At 49.7% G+C, this 12,905-nt stretch overlaps 1 protein-coding gene across 3 annotated transcripts in view; it reads right to left on the bottom strand.

Annotated features, from left to right (window-relative positions):
* The window catches only part of CEP164 (centrosomal protein 164), a 264,993-nt gene that overhangs the window by 231,630 nt on the left and 20,458 nt on the right, over window positions 1-12,905 (bottom strand). The gene's annotated exons all lie outside the window — the stretch shown is intronic.

Below are 12,905 nucleotides of genomic sequence, written 5' to 3'. Positions count from 1 at the left end.
GTGGTGAGATTAACGAACCAGCACACATCAGATCAAACATACTAGCAACAGCTAGTGAAACCAGAAACAGCAACAGCTGATGTAAACAATTTTACACAAGAACAATAACTTGCAGGAAAGTCGAAGCACAGAGGCGGGCGCCCAGTATCCCTTATGGACTACGAGAAAAGGATTTACCGGTAGGTAATTAAAATCCTTTTTTCTCTATCATCCATAAGGGATACTGGGGACACTTAGGCCCTCATTCCGAGTTGTTTGCTCGCTAGCCGCTTTTCGCAGCATTACACACGCTAAGCCGCCGCCCTCTGGGAGTGCATCTTAGCTTAGCAGAATTGCGAACGAAGTATTCGCAATATTGCGAAAAGATTTTTCTGTGCAGTTTCTGAGTAGCTCTAGACTTACTCTTCCAGTGCGATCAGTTCAGTGCTTGTCGTTCCTGGTTTGACGTCACAAACACACCCAGCATTCGCCCAGACACTCCCCCGTTTCTCCAGCCACTCCCGCGTTTTTCCCAGAAACAGCAGCGTTTTTTCACACACACCCATAAAACGGCCAGTTTCCGCCCAGAAACACCCACTTCCGGTCAATCACACTCCGATCACCAGAACGAAGAAAAAACCTCGTAATGCCGTGAGTAAAATACCAAACTTCTTAGCAAATTTACTTGGCGCAGTCGCAGTGCGAACATTGCGCATGCGCAATTAGCGGAAAATCGCCGCGATGCGAAGAAAATTACCGAGCGAACAACTCGGAATGAGGGCCTTAGGGGGTAATTCTGAGTTGATCGCAGCAACAAATTTGTTAGCAGTTGGGCAAAACCATTTGCACTGCAGGTGTGGCAGATATAACATTTGCAGAGAGAGTTAGATTTGGGTGGGGTGTGTTCAAACTGAAATCTAAACTGCAGTGTAAAAATAAAGCAGCCAGTATTTACCCTGCACAGAAACAAAATAACCCACCCAAATCTAACTCTCTCTGCAAATGTTATATCTGTCCCCCCCCCCCCCCCCCTTCCTGCAGTGCACATGGTTTTGCCCAACTGCTAACAAATTTGCTGCTGCGATCAACTCGGAATTACCCCCTTAGTACGATGGGGACGTACCAAAGCTCCCAGAACAGGTGGGAACATACTGATACGTCTGCAGTACCGTATGTCCAAACTGGGCATCCTCTGTAGCCAGGGTATCAAACCTGTAAAACTTTACAAACGTGTTTGTCCCCAACCAGGTAGCAGCCCGGCACAGTTGCAAGGCAGAGACACCACGGGCTGCCGCCCAGGAAGAACCCACAGACCTGGTAGAGTGGGCCTTGACAGACCGAGGAATAGGCAAGACTGCCTTAGCGTAGGCCTGTTGAATAGAAAGCCTAATCCAACGGGCAACAGACTGCTTTGACGCAGGACAACCCTTTTTGTGACCACCATACAACACAATGATGGAATCCGACTTTTGGACAGCAGCAGTCCTCTTGACATAAATCCTCAGGACTCACATCACATCCAAGGACTCAGGAATTGAGGAAGTGGCCGAAGCCATCGGAACCACAATAGCCTGATTTAGGTGGAATGCAGAAACCACCTTTGGCAGGAATTGTTGTCGAGTCCTGAGTTCCGCTCTGTCCTCATGAAAGACCAGGTAGGGACTCCTACAGGACAAAGCGCTAAGTTCTGAAATGCGCCTGGCAGAAGCCAAGGCAAGGGCATGACTGTCTTCCACGTAAGGTACTTGACCTCTACCGATATCAGAGGTTCAAACCAAGAGGACTGTACAAAGGTCAGAACCACTTGTAGATCCCAAGGTGCCGTGGGTGGCACAAAAGGAGGCTGGATGTGAAGGACACCCTGCAGGAACGTCTGTACCTCAGGCAAAGCAGCCAATTTCTTCTGAAAGAAAATGGACAAGGCCGACATCAGAACCTTTACGGAGACCAACCTTAGGCCCATATCCACACCAGCCTGTAAAAAACGCAAAAAGCTTTAAAGGTTGAAATCCGCAGGTGGATATTTTTGGCCATCACACCAGGAGACGTATCGTTTCCAGATATGGTAGTAATGCTTCGACGTGACAGCTTTCCTGGCTTGAATCATGGTGGTAATAACCTTACCTGGAATTCCCTTCTCAGCTAGAAGGTTCCGCTCAACTGCCATGCCGTTAAACGAAGCCGCCGTAAGTCTGGGTAGACGGACGTTACTTGCAGAAGAAGATTCTCCCGGAATGGCAGTGGCCAGGGGTGTTCTAATGCCATGGCCACAAGATCCGCGTACCAAACCTTCAAGTCCAGTTGGGGGCAATGAGAATTGCCTGAACTCCCTCTCTTCTGATTATTTTTAGAACCCTGGGAAGCAACGGAATCGGAGGAAACAGGTACACCAGTCTGTAAACCCATGGCGTTGTCAGCACTGCCACTGCCAGAGGGTCCCTCGTCCTGGGACAACAGCATTGAAGCTTGTTGTTGAGCCGAGAGGCCATCAGATCGATCTGCGGACAGCCCAACCGATCTGTTATCAGTCGAAATACCTGCAGGTTCTCCCCACTCTACTGGGTGTAGGTCGTGACGACTTAGGAAGTCTGCCTCCCAGTTGTCTACGCCTGGAATGAAAATGGGCGATACCGCCCTTGCATTCCTCTCAACCCGGAGAAGAACCTTGGATAGCTCCCGCATGCATGCCCTGCTCTTCCTCCCTCCTTGTCGATTGACGTAAGCCACTTCCGTGGCATTGTCTGGCTGAACTTGAATGGCTCGACCTTGGAACAGATGAGAAGCCTGCAGCAGCGAATAAGCAGACGGATGGCTAGAATCAGACATTTGCCAGTCTTGCTGTAAAGAGATCTTTAACAGTCTGCAGCTGGACCCCAATAATTTTACTAGCTAAGAGAACCAAGCGCTGAGCAAGGGGAGTTAGAGCGCTTGGTTTGCATAGCTAGTAACATTATTGGGGTCCAGCTGCAGACTGTTAAAGATCTCTTTACAGCAAGACTGACAAATCGAGCTAGGTGTATAATGTCTGATTCTAGCCATCCGTCTGCTTACCTCATTGCTAAATTGCCCTCTGGAAAGTATCTCAGATCAATGAAGGCACACACAAATCGTCTATGGAATAGCTTCTTCCAGACTACTGTGCGCATGTTGAATGCTCATTGGGAATAATGTTTTATCTCTCAAATTCATGTTACTGTGTGTTTTTAGATTCCTATGTTCAAGCTTTTATCATTGGTGTGCTGTACAAATGAACTTTGTTGTTAAATTTTATTTGATAATGACAATAAATGTATCGTAGAATTATATATCGCTTTGAGTTCCAGTATGTTTACAGGAAAGCAGGCTTCGAGGCTTGACCACCTGCCCTGAAACTGTGCCCCTTGGGTGACAGCTCCCCAGCCCCGGAGGCTCACGTCCGTGGTCAAGAGAATCCAATCCTGCATCCCGAAATGCCACCCCTCCAAGAGGTTGGAGGGTTGCAACCACCACAGGAGAGAGATCCTGGCCTGTGGTGAGAGACGTATGACCTGGTGCATCTGCACATGCGAACCCGACCACTTCTTCAGGAGATCCAGTTGGAATGTCTTTGCATGGAATCTGCCAAATTGTATGGCCTCGAAAGAGGCCACCATCTGTCCCAATAGACAGGTGCAAAGGTGTACAAAGACCCTGTTTGGTTGCAGAACTGCCCGAACCAACTCCTGAAGTGCCTTTTCCTTGTCTGCAGGAAGGAAGACCTTCTGAGCCACCGTGTCCAGGATAATTCCGAGGAACTGGAGACGCTGGGTTGGCTCCAGGTGGGATTTTTGAAAATTCAGAATCCAACCGTGGTTTGACAACAGGGCAGTCGTGCGGCAGATGCTGTCCAGCACAAGTTCCTTTGATCTTGCTTTATCAGCAGATCGTCCAGGTAGGGGACAATGTTCACTCCCTGAATCCTGAGTTGGAACATCATTTCCGCCATCACTTTGGTGAAGACCCTTGGGGCCGTGGATAGGCCGAAGGGTAGTGCCTGGAACTGGTAGTGTTCCTCCAACCCTGAGGTAGGCCTGATAAGGCGGCAATATCGGAATATGGAGGCAAGCTTCCTTTATGTCTAGAGAGACCAAGAACTCCCCCTCCTCCAGACCTGAATCACTGCTCTCAGAGACTCCATTTTGAACCGGAAAACGCGTAGATATGGGTTTAACGATTTGAGGTTCAAAATGGGCCTCACTGAACCGTCCAGGTTTGGTACTACATAAAGGCTGGAATAGTATCCCTCGCTTGTTGCTGAAGTGGCACAGAAACAATGACCTGGGTCTGGGCTAACTTTTGAATGGCCTCTCGTATTGTGAAGCGCATAGTTTCTGAAGCCGGCAAACCCGACTTGAAAAACCTGCGAGGTGGAGAACTTTCGAACTCCAGTTTGTAGCCCTGGGAGATCAGGTCTTTTACCCAGGCATCCTGGCAGGAGCTGTCCCAAATGGAGCTGAAGAATCTCAGACGAGCTCCCACCCTGAGATCCCCCTGGAGAGGAGGGACATCGTCATGCGGAGGGTTTTGAGGAGACAGAGCTGACACTCTGGTCCTGAGACCAAGTGGTGGCTGGTTTCCATGACTTACCTCTGGAGCCTCGTGCCGCATTTGAGGCACTTCTCGCCTTACCGTTAAAGCACGCTGTCTGAACGGACTGCAGTGAAGGCCTAGTGTAAGAACGTCTAGCTGGTGGAGCAGCAGAGGGGAGGTACGTGGACTTTCCAGCAGTAGCCTTCAAAATTCAGGTATCTAATTCACCTCCAAACAGCCAATCATCTGAAGGGCAAGTCTTCCACACTCCTTTTAGACTCCGTGTCCACCACCCACTGACATAACCACAACGCTCTGCGTGCAGAAATCGCCATGGTAGAGGTATGGGCATTTATAACGCCAATACCTTTTATGGTATCACAGAGGAAGCAGACAGATTCTTGGATGTGCTGAATCAGAGTCACCGTTTCAGCCAGGGACTTATCCCCAGTGAGGCCCTCCTGAAGGTTACCAGCCCAAGTATGTATGGCGTGAGTCACCTAACAACCTGCAATAACAGGTATTTGGGAGGCCCCTGCTGCAACATTAATAGATTTTAAGGTTGTCTCTATTTTCCTGTCTGCGGGTTCCTTTAAGGCTGTATTCCCTGGAATCGGCAGTACTGTCTTTTTTGACAGACGTGATACTGACGCATCAACAGCAGGGGGAGTTTCCCAGACCTTTCGCCCCTCATGAGCACTTGGAATTTCTTGTCAGGAGTAGCCCATGGCTCCCTGAAAAGATCATCCAGTTCCTTTGAATCAGCAAATGTGACCTGCACCTTTTTCTGTGCAGAGAAAAAATAAGATTTTACTTACCGATAAATCTATTTCTCGTAGTCCGTAGTGGATGCTGGGACTCCGTCAGGACCATGGGGATTAGCGGCTCCGCAGGAGACAGGGCACAAAAATAAAAGCTTTAGGACTAGGTGGTGTGCACTGGCTCCTCCCCCTATGACCCTCCTCCAAGCCTCAGTTAGGATACTGTGCCCGGACGAGCGTACACAATAAGGAAGGATTTTGAATCCCGGGTAAGACTCATACCAGCCACACCAATCACACCAATCACACCGTACAACCTGTGATCTGAACCCAGTTAACAGTATGACAAACGTAGGAGCCTCTGAACAGACGGCTCACAACAATAACAACCCGATTTTTTTGTAACAATAACTATGTACAAGTATTGCAGACAATCCGCACTTGGGATGGGCGCCCAGCATCCACTACGGACTACGAGAAATAGATTTATCGGTAAGTAAAATCTTATTTTCTCTGACGTCCTAGTGGATGCTGGGAACTCCGTAAGGACCATGGGGATTATACCAAAGCTCCCAAACGGGCGGGAGAGTGCGGATGACTCTGCAGCACCGAATGAGAGAATTCCAGGTCCTCCTCAGCCAGGGTATCAAATTTGTAGAATTTTGCAAACGTGTTTGCCCCTGACCAAGTAGCTGCTCGGCAAAGTTGTAAAGCCGAGACCCCTCGGGCAGCCGCCCAAGATGAGCCCACCTTCCGTGTGGAATGGGCATTTACAGATTTAGGCTGCGGTAAGCCTACCGCAGAATGTGCCAGCTGAATAGTGCTACAAATCCAGCGCGCAATAGACTGCTTAGAAGCAGGAGCACCCAGCTTGTTGGGTGCAATCAGGATAAACAGCGAGTCAGTCTTTCTGACTCCAGCCGTCCTGGAAATATAAATTTTTAGGGCCCTGACTACATCCAGCAACTTGGAATCCTCCAAGTCCCTAGTAGCCACAGGCACCACAATAGGTTGGTTCAAGTGAAAAGCTGAGACCACCTTTGTGAGAAACTGAGGACGAGTCCTCAATTCTGCCCTATCCATATGGAAAATCAGATAAGGGCTTTTACAAGACAAAGCCGCCAATTCTGAAACCCGCCTGGCCGACGCCAAGGACAACAGCATGACCACTTTCCACGTGAGATATTTTAAATCCACAGTCTTAAGTGGTTCGAACCAATGTGATTTCAGGAATGCCAAAACCACATTGAGATCCCAAGGTGCCACTGGGGGCACAAAAGGAGGCTGAATATGCAGTACTCATTTGACAAAAGTCTGAACTTCGGGCAGTGAAGCCAGTTCTTTTTGGAAGAAAATCGACAGAGCCGAAATCTGGACCTTTATGGACCCCAATTTGAGGCCCAACGTCACCCCTGTTTGCAGGAAGTGCAGGAATCGACCCAGTTGAAATTCCTCCGTCGGGGCCTTCATGGCCTCACACCAAGCAACATATTTTCGCCAAATGCGGTGATAATGTCTTGCGGTGACATCCTTCCTGGCTTTGATCAGGGTAGGGATGACTTCCTCCGGAATACCCTTTTCCTTCAGGATCCGGTGTTCAACCGCCATGCCGTCAAACGCAGCAGCGGTAAGTCTTGGAACAGACAGGGTCCCTGCTGCAGCAGGTCTTGTCTGAGCGGCAGAGGCCAAGGGTCCTCTGTAAGCATCTCTTGAAGTTCCGGGTACCAAGCTCTTCTTGGCCAATCCGGAACCACGAGTATGGTTTTTACTCCTCGCCTTCTTATTATTCTCAGTACCTTGGGTATGAGAGGTAGAGGAGGAAACACAAACCGACTGGTACACCCATGGTGTCACTAGAGCGTCCACCGCTATCGCCTGAGGGTCTCTTGACCGGGCGCAATATCTTTTCAACTTCTTGTTGAGGCGGGACGCCATCATGTCTACCTGTGGTTTTTCCCACCGGTTGACCAGCATTTGGAAGACTTCTGGATGAAGTCCCCATTCTCCCGGGTGGAGGTCGTGCCTGCTGAGGAAGTCTGCTTCCCAGTTGTCCACTCCCGGAATGAACACTGCCGTCAGTGCTAACACATGATTCTCTGCCCATCTGAGAATCCTTGTGACTTCTGCCATCGCCATCCTGCTTCTCGTGCCGCCCTGTCTGTTTACATGGGCGACCGCCGTGATGTTGTCTGACTGGATCAGTACCGGCTGGTTTTGAAGCAGGGGTCTTGCCTGGCTTAGGGCATTGTAAATGGCCCTTAGCTCCAGGATATTTATGTGAAGAGAAATCTCCTGATTTGACCACAGTCCTTGGAAATTTCTTCCCTTTGTGACTGCCCCCCAGCCCCGAAGGCTGGCATCCGTGGTCACCAGGACCCAGTCCTGTATTCCGAATCTGCGGCCCTCTAGTAGATGAGCCCTCTGCAGCCACCACAGCAGCGACACCCTGGTTCTGGCCGATAGGGTTATCCGCTGTTGCATCTGGAGATGGGACCCGGACCATTTGTCCAACAGGTCCCACTGGAACGTCCTTGCGTGGAACCTTCCGAATGGAATTGCTTCGTACGAAGCTATCATTTTTCCCAGGACTCGTGTGCATTGATGTACCGACACTTTTCCTGGTTTTAGGATGTCTCTGACCAGAGATGACAATTCCTCGGCTTTTTCCAGTGGAAGAAACACTCTTTTCTGGTCTGTGTCCAGAATCATTCCCAGGAACAGAAGACGTGTCGTCGGGACCAGCTGTGACTTTGGAATGTTTAGAATCCAGCCGTGCTGTTGTAGCACTTCCTGAGAAAGTGCCACCCCCACTATCAACTGTTCTTTGGACCTCGCCTTTATCAGGAGATCGTCCAAGTACGGGATAATTAAAACTCCCTTCTTGCGAAGGAGTATCATCATTTCGGCCATTACCTTGGTAAAGACCCTCGGTGCCGTGGATAACCCGAACGGCAGCGTCTGGAACTGATAGTGACAGTCCTGTACCACAAATCTGAGGTACTCCTGGTGCGGAGGGTAAATGGGGACATGCAGGTACGCATCCTTGATGTCCAGGGATACCATGTAATCCCCCTCCTCCAGGCTCGCAATAACCGCCCTGAGCGATTCCATCTTGAACCTTTTGATATAAGTGTTCAAGGTTTTTAAATTTAAGATGGGTCTCACCGAACCGTCCGGTTTCGGTACCACAAACATTGTGGAGTAGTAACCCTTTTCTTGCTGAAGGAGGGGTACCTTGACGATCACTTTCTGTGAATACAGTTTTTGAATAGCCACCAACACTGCCTCCCTGACAGAGGGAGTTGCCGGCAAGGCAGATTTTAGGAAACGGCGGGGGGGAGACGTCTCGAATTCCAGCCTGTACCCCTGAGATACTACTCGAAGGACCCAGGGATCCACTTGTGAGAGAGCCCACTGTGTGCTGAAAAACCTGAGACGTGCCCCCACCGTTCCCGATTCCGCCTGAGCAGCCCCAGCGTCATGCTGTGGACTTACCGGACGCAGGGGAGGACTTCTGCTCCTGGGAACTAGCTGTGTGCTGCAGCTTTTTCCCCCTTCCTCTGCCCCTCGGCCGAAAGGATGAGCCTCTAGCCCGCCTATTTTTCTGGGGCCGAAAGGACTGTACCTGATAATACGGTGCTTTCTTTTGCTGTGGGGTAGCCTGTGGCAAAAAAGTCGATTTCCCAGCAGTAGCTGTGGAAACGAGGTCTGAAAGACCTTCCCCAAAAAGTTCCACCCCTTTATAGGGTAAAACTTCCATGTGCCGCTTGGAGTCGGCATCACCTGACCATTGCCTAGTCCATAACCCCCATCTGGCGGCAATGGACATAGCGCTTATTTTTGATGCCAGCCGGCAAATATCCCTCTGTGCATCACGCATGTATAAGACCGCGTCTTTTATATGGTCAATCGTTCGCAAAATATTGTCCCTATCCATGGTATCAATGTTTTCCGACAGGGAGTCTGACCACGCAGCAGCAGCACTGCACATCCAAGCTGATGCAATAGCGGGTCTCAATATAATGCCAGTGTGTGTGTGTATATAGCTTTTAGGGTACTTTCCAGCTTTCTATCAGCAGGTTCTTTTAGGGCGGCCGTATCCGGAGACGGTAGTGCCACCTTCTTTGATAAGCGTGTCAATGCTTTATCTACCCTAGGGGGTGTTTCCCAGCGTGACCTATCCTCTGGCGGGAAAGGGTACGCAGCCATTAACCGTTTAGAAATGATCAATTTCTTATCTGGGGAAGTCCACGCTTCCTCACACACCTCATTTAATTCGTCAGATGCAGGAAAAACTACTGGTAGTTTTTTCTCACCAAACATAATACCCTTTTTTGTGGTACCTGGGGTATCATCAGAAATGTGTAAAACATTTTTCATAGCCTCAATCATATAACGGGTGGATCTATTGGAGGGTACACTCGTCTCATCATCGTCGACACTGGAGTCGGTATCCGTGTCGACATCTGTATCTGTCATCTGAGGTAGCGGGCGTTTTATAGCCCCTGATGACATTTGAGACGCTTGGACAGGCACAAGCTGAGTAGCCGGCTGTCCTATGTCGTCAAACCTTTTATGTAAGGAGCTGACACTGTCACGTAATTCCTTCCATAAGTCCATCCACACTGGTGTCGACCCCGCAGGGAGTGACATCACATTCACAGGCATTTGCTCCGCCTCCACATCATTATCCTCATCATACATGTCGACACAGCAGTACCGACACACAGCAGACACACAGGGAATGCTCTTACAGAGGACAGGACCCCACAAAGCCCTTTGGGGAGACAGAGGGAGAGTATGCCAGCACACACCAGGGCGCTATATAACACAGGGATATCACTATACAGAGTGTTTTCCCCTATAGCCGCCTATAATATATATATATTGCGCCTAAATTGTGCCCCCCCCTCTCTTTTTTACCCTTTCTGTAGTGCAGGACTGCAGGGGAGAGCCAGGGAGCTTCCTTCCAGCGAAGCTGTGAGGGAATAATGGCGCCAGTGTGCTGAGGGAGTTGGCTCCGCCCCTTATTCGGCGGGCTTTCTCACGCTATTTTATCGTTTTATACACCTATATAGCCTCTGGGGCTATATATGGTGTTAGTTTTGCCAGCCAAGGTGTTATTATTGCTGCTCAGGGCGCCCCCCCCCAGCGCCCTGCACCAATCAGTGACCGCAGTGTGTGGTGTGCATGAGGAGCAATGGCGCACAGCTGCAGTGCTGTGCGCTATTTTGGAGAAGACAGAAGTCTTCAGCCGCCGATTTTCCGGACCACCTTCTTGTTTCTGGCTCTGTAAGGGGGACGGCGGCACGGCTCCGGGAACGGACGACGAGGTCGGGTCCTGTGTTCGATCCCTCTGGGGCTTAGGGGGGCACTGCATGTGAGGACACAGGACCCGTTCTGCACATGCGCGGTGTCCCACCATCAGAATTGTATGCTAATTATCGGGTTAACGTGCAAGTCTGAATCAGGCCCCAAGTCCCGCCATTTTTACCTTAAAATAGCGATTTTCCACAACTCTGCAACTTTTTGGGTTTTTTAAGCCTTACCAACACCCTGTGCCACATTACACTTTTGGCTACATGAACAAGTTGATTTGTGAGGCAAATTAAGTAATCTAATAGTAGTTTAGTGCCTGATGCCTGTTCTAGTTCATGCGATTCTGATGTATAGATCAGCAATATTGACTAGCGCACAAATGAATAATTCACTAAGGCTGGGAACACACTGGTTGATAAAATAAGAATTTACTTACCGATAATTCTATTTCTCGTAGTCCGTAGTGGATGCTGGGGACTCCGTCAGGACCATGGGGATAGCGGCTCCGCAGGAGACAGGGCACAAAATTAAAAGTTTGACCACTAGGTGGTGTGCACTGGCTCCTCCCCCTATGACCCTCCTCCAAGCCTCAGTTAGGATACTGTGCCCGGACGAGCGTACACAATAAGGAAGGATTTTGAATCCCGGGTAAGACTCATACCAGCCACACCAATCACACTGTACAACTTGTGATCTGAACCCAGTTAACAGCATGATAACAGAGGAGCCTCTGAAAAGATGGCTTCCAACAATAATAACCCGATTTTTGTAACAATAACTATGTACAAGTATAATTTGACAATCCGCACTTGGGATGGGCGCCCAGCATCCACTACGGACTACGAGAAATAGAATTATCGGTAAGTAAATTCTTATTTTCTCTGACGTCCTAAGTGGATGCTGGGGACTCCGTCAGGACCATGGGGATTATACCAAAGCTCCCAAACGGGCGGGAGAGTGCGGATGACTCTGCAGCACCGAATGAGAGAACTCCAGGTCCTCCTTAGCCAGGGTATCAAATTTGTAGAATTTTACAAACGTGCTCTCCCCTGACCACGTAGCTGCTCGGCAGAGTTGTAATGCCGAGACCCCTCGGGCAGCCGCCCAAGATGAGCCCACCTTCCTTGTGCAGTGGGCATTTACAGATTTTGGCTGTGGCAGGCCTGCCACAGAATGCGCAAGTTGAATTGTGCTACAAATCCAACGAGCAATCGTCTGCTTAGACGCAGGAGCACACAGCTTGTTGGGTGCATACAGTATAAACAGCGAGTCAGACTTTCTGACTCCAGCCGTCCTTGAAATATATATTTTTAAGGCTCTGACAACGTCCAACAACTTGGAGTCCTCCAAGCCGCTAGAAGCCGCAGGCACCACAATAGGTTGGTTCAGGTGAAACGCTGATACCACCTTAGGGAGAAACTGAGGACGCGTCCGCAGTTCTGCCCTGTCCGAATGGAAAATCAGATATGGGCTTTTGTACGATAAAGCCGCCAATTCTGACACTCTCCTGGCCGAAGCCAGGGCCAGTAGCATGGTCACTTTCCATGTAAGATATTTCAAATCCACCGATTTAAATGGCTCAAACCAATGGGATTTGAGGAATTCCAAAACTACATTGAGATCCCACGGTGCCACTGGAGGCACAACCGGGGGCTGTATATGTAGTACTCCTTTGACAAAAGTTTGGACTTCAGGAACTGAAGCCAATTCTTTCTGGAAGAAGATCGACAGGGCCGAAATTTGAACCTTAATGGACCCCAATTTGAGGCCCATAGACAATCCTGTTTGCAGGAAATGTAGGAATCGACCCAGTTGAAATTCCTCCGTCGGGGCCCTCCTGGCCTCACACCACGCAACATATTTTCTCCAAATGCGGTGATAATGCTGTGCGGTCACTTCCTTCCTGGCCTTAATCAGGGTAGGAATGACTTCTTCCGGAATGCCTTTTTCCTTCAGGATCCGGCGTTCAACCGCCATGCCGTCAAACGCAGCCGCGGTAAGTCTTGGAATAGACAAGGTCCCTGCTGAAGCAGATCCCTTCTTAGGGGTAGGGGCCACGGATCTTCCGTGAGCATCTCCTGAAGTTCCGGGTACCAAGTCCTTCTTGGCCAATCCGGAGCCACGAGTATCGTTCTTACTCTCCTTTGCCGTATAATTCTCAGTACCTTGGGTATGAGAGGCAGAGGAGGGAACACATACACTGACTGGTACACCCATGGTGTTACCGGGGCGTCCACAGCTATTGCCTGAGGATCTCTTGACCTGGCGCAATACCTGTCCAGTTTTTTGTTGAGGCGG

Source organism: Pseudophryne corroboree, chromosome 10 (genome assembly GCF_028390025.1).
Source record: "Pseudophryne corroboree isolate aPseCor3 chromosome 10, aPseCor3.hap2, whole genome shotgun sequence".
In the NCBI taxonomy this organism is placed as follows: domain Eukaryota; kingdom Metazoa; phylum Chordata; class Amphibia; order Anura; family Myobatrachidae; genus Pseudophryne; species Pseudophryne corroboree.
The sequence above is the reverse complement of the archived record's forward strand: the minus strand, read 5'-3'. Positions and strand labels throughout refer to the sequence as shown.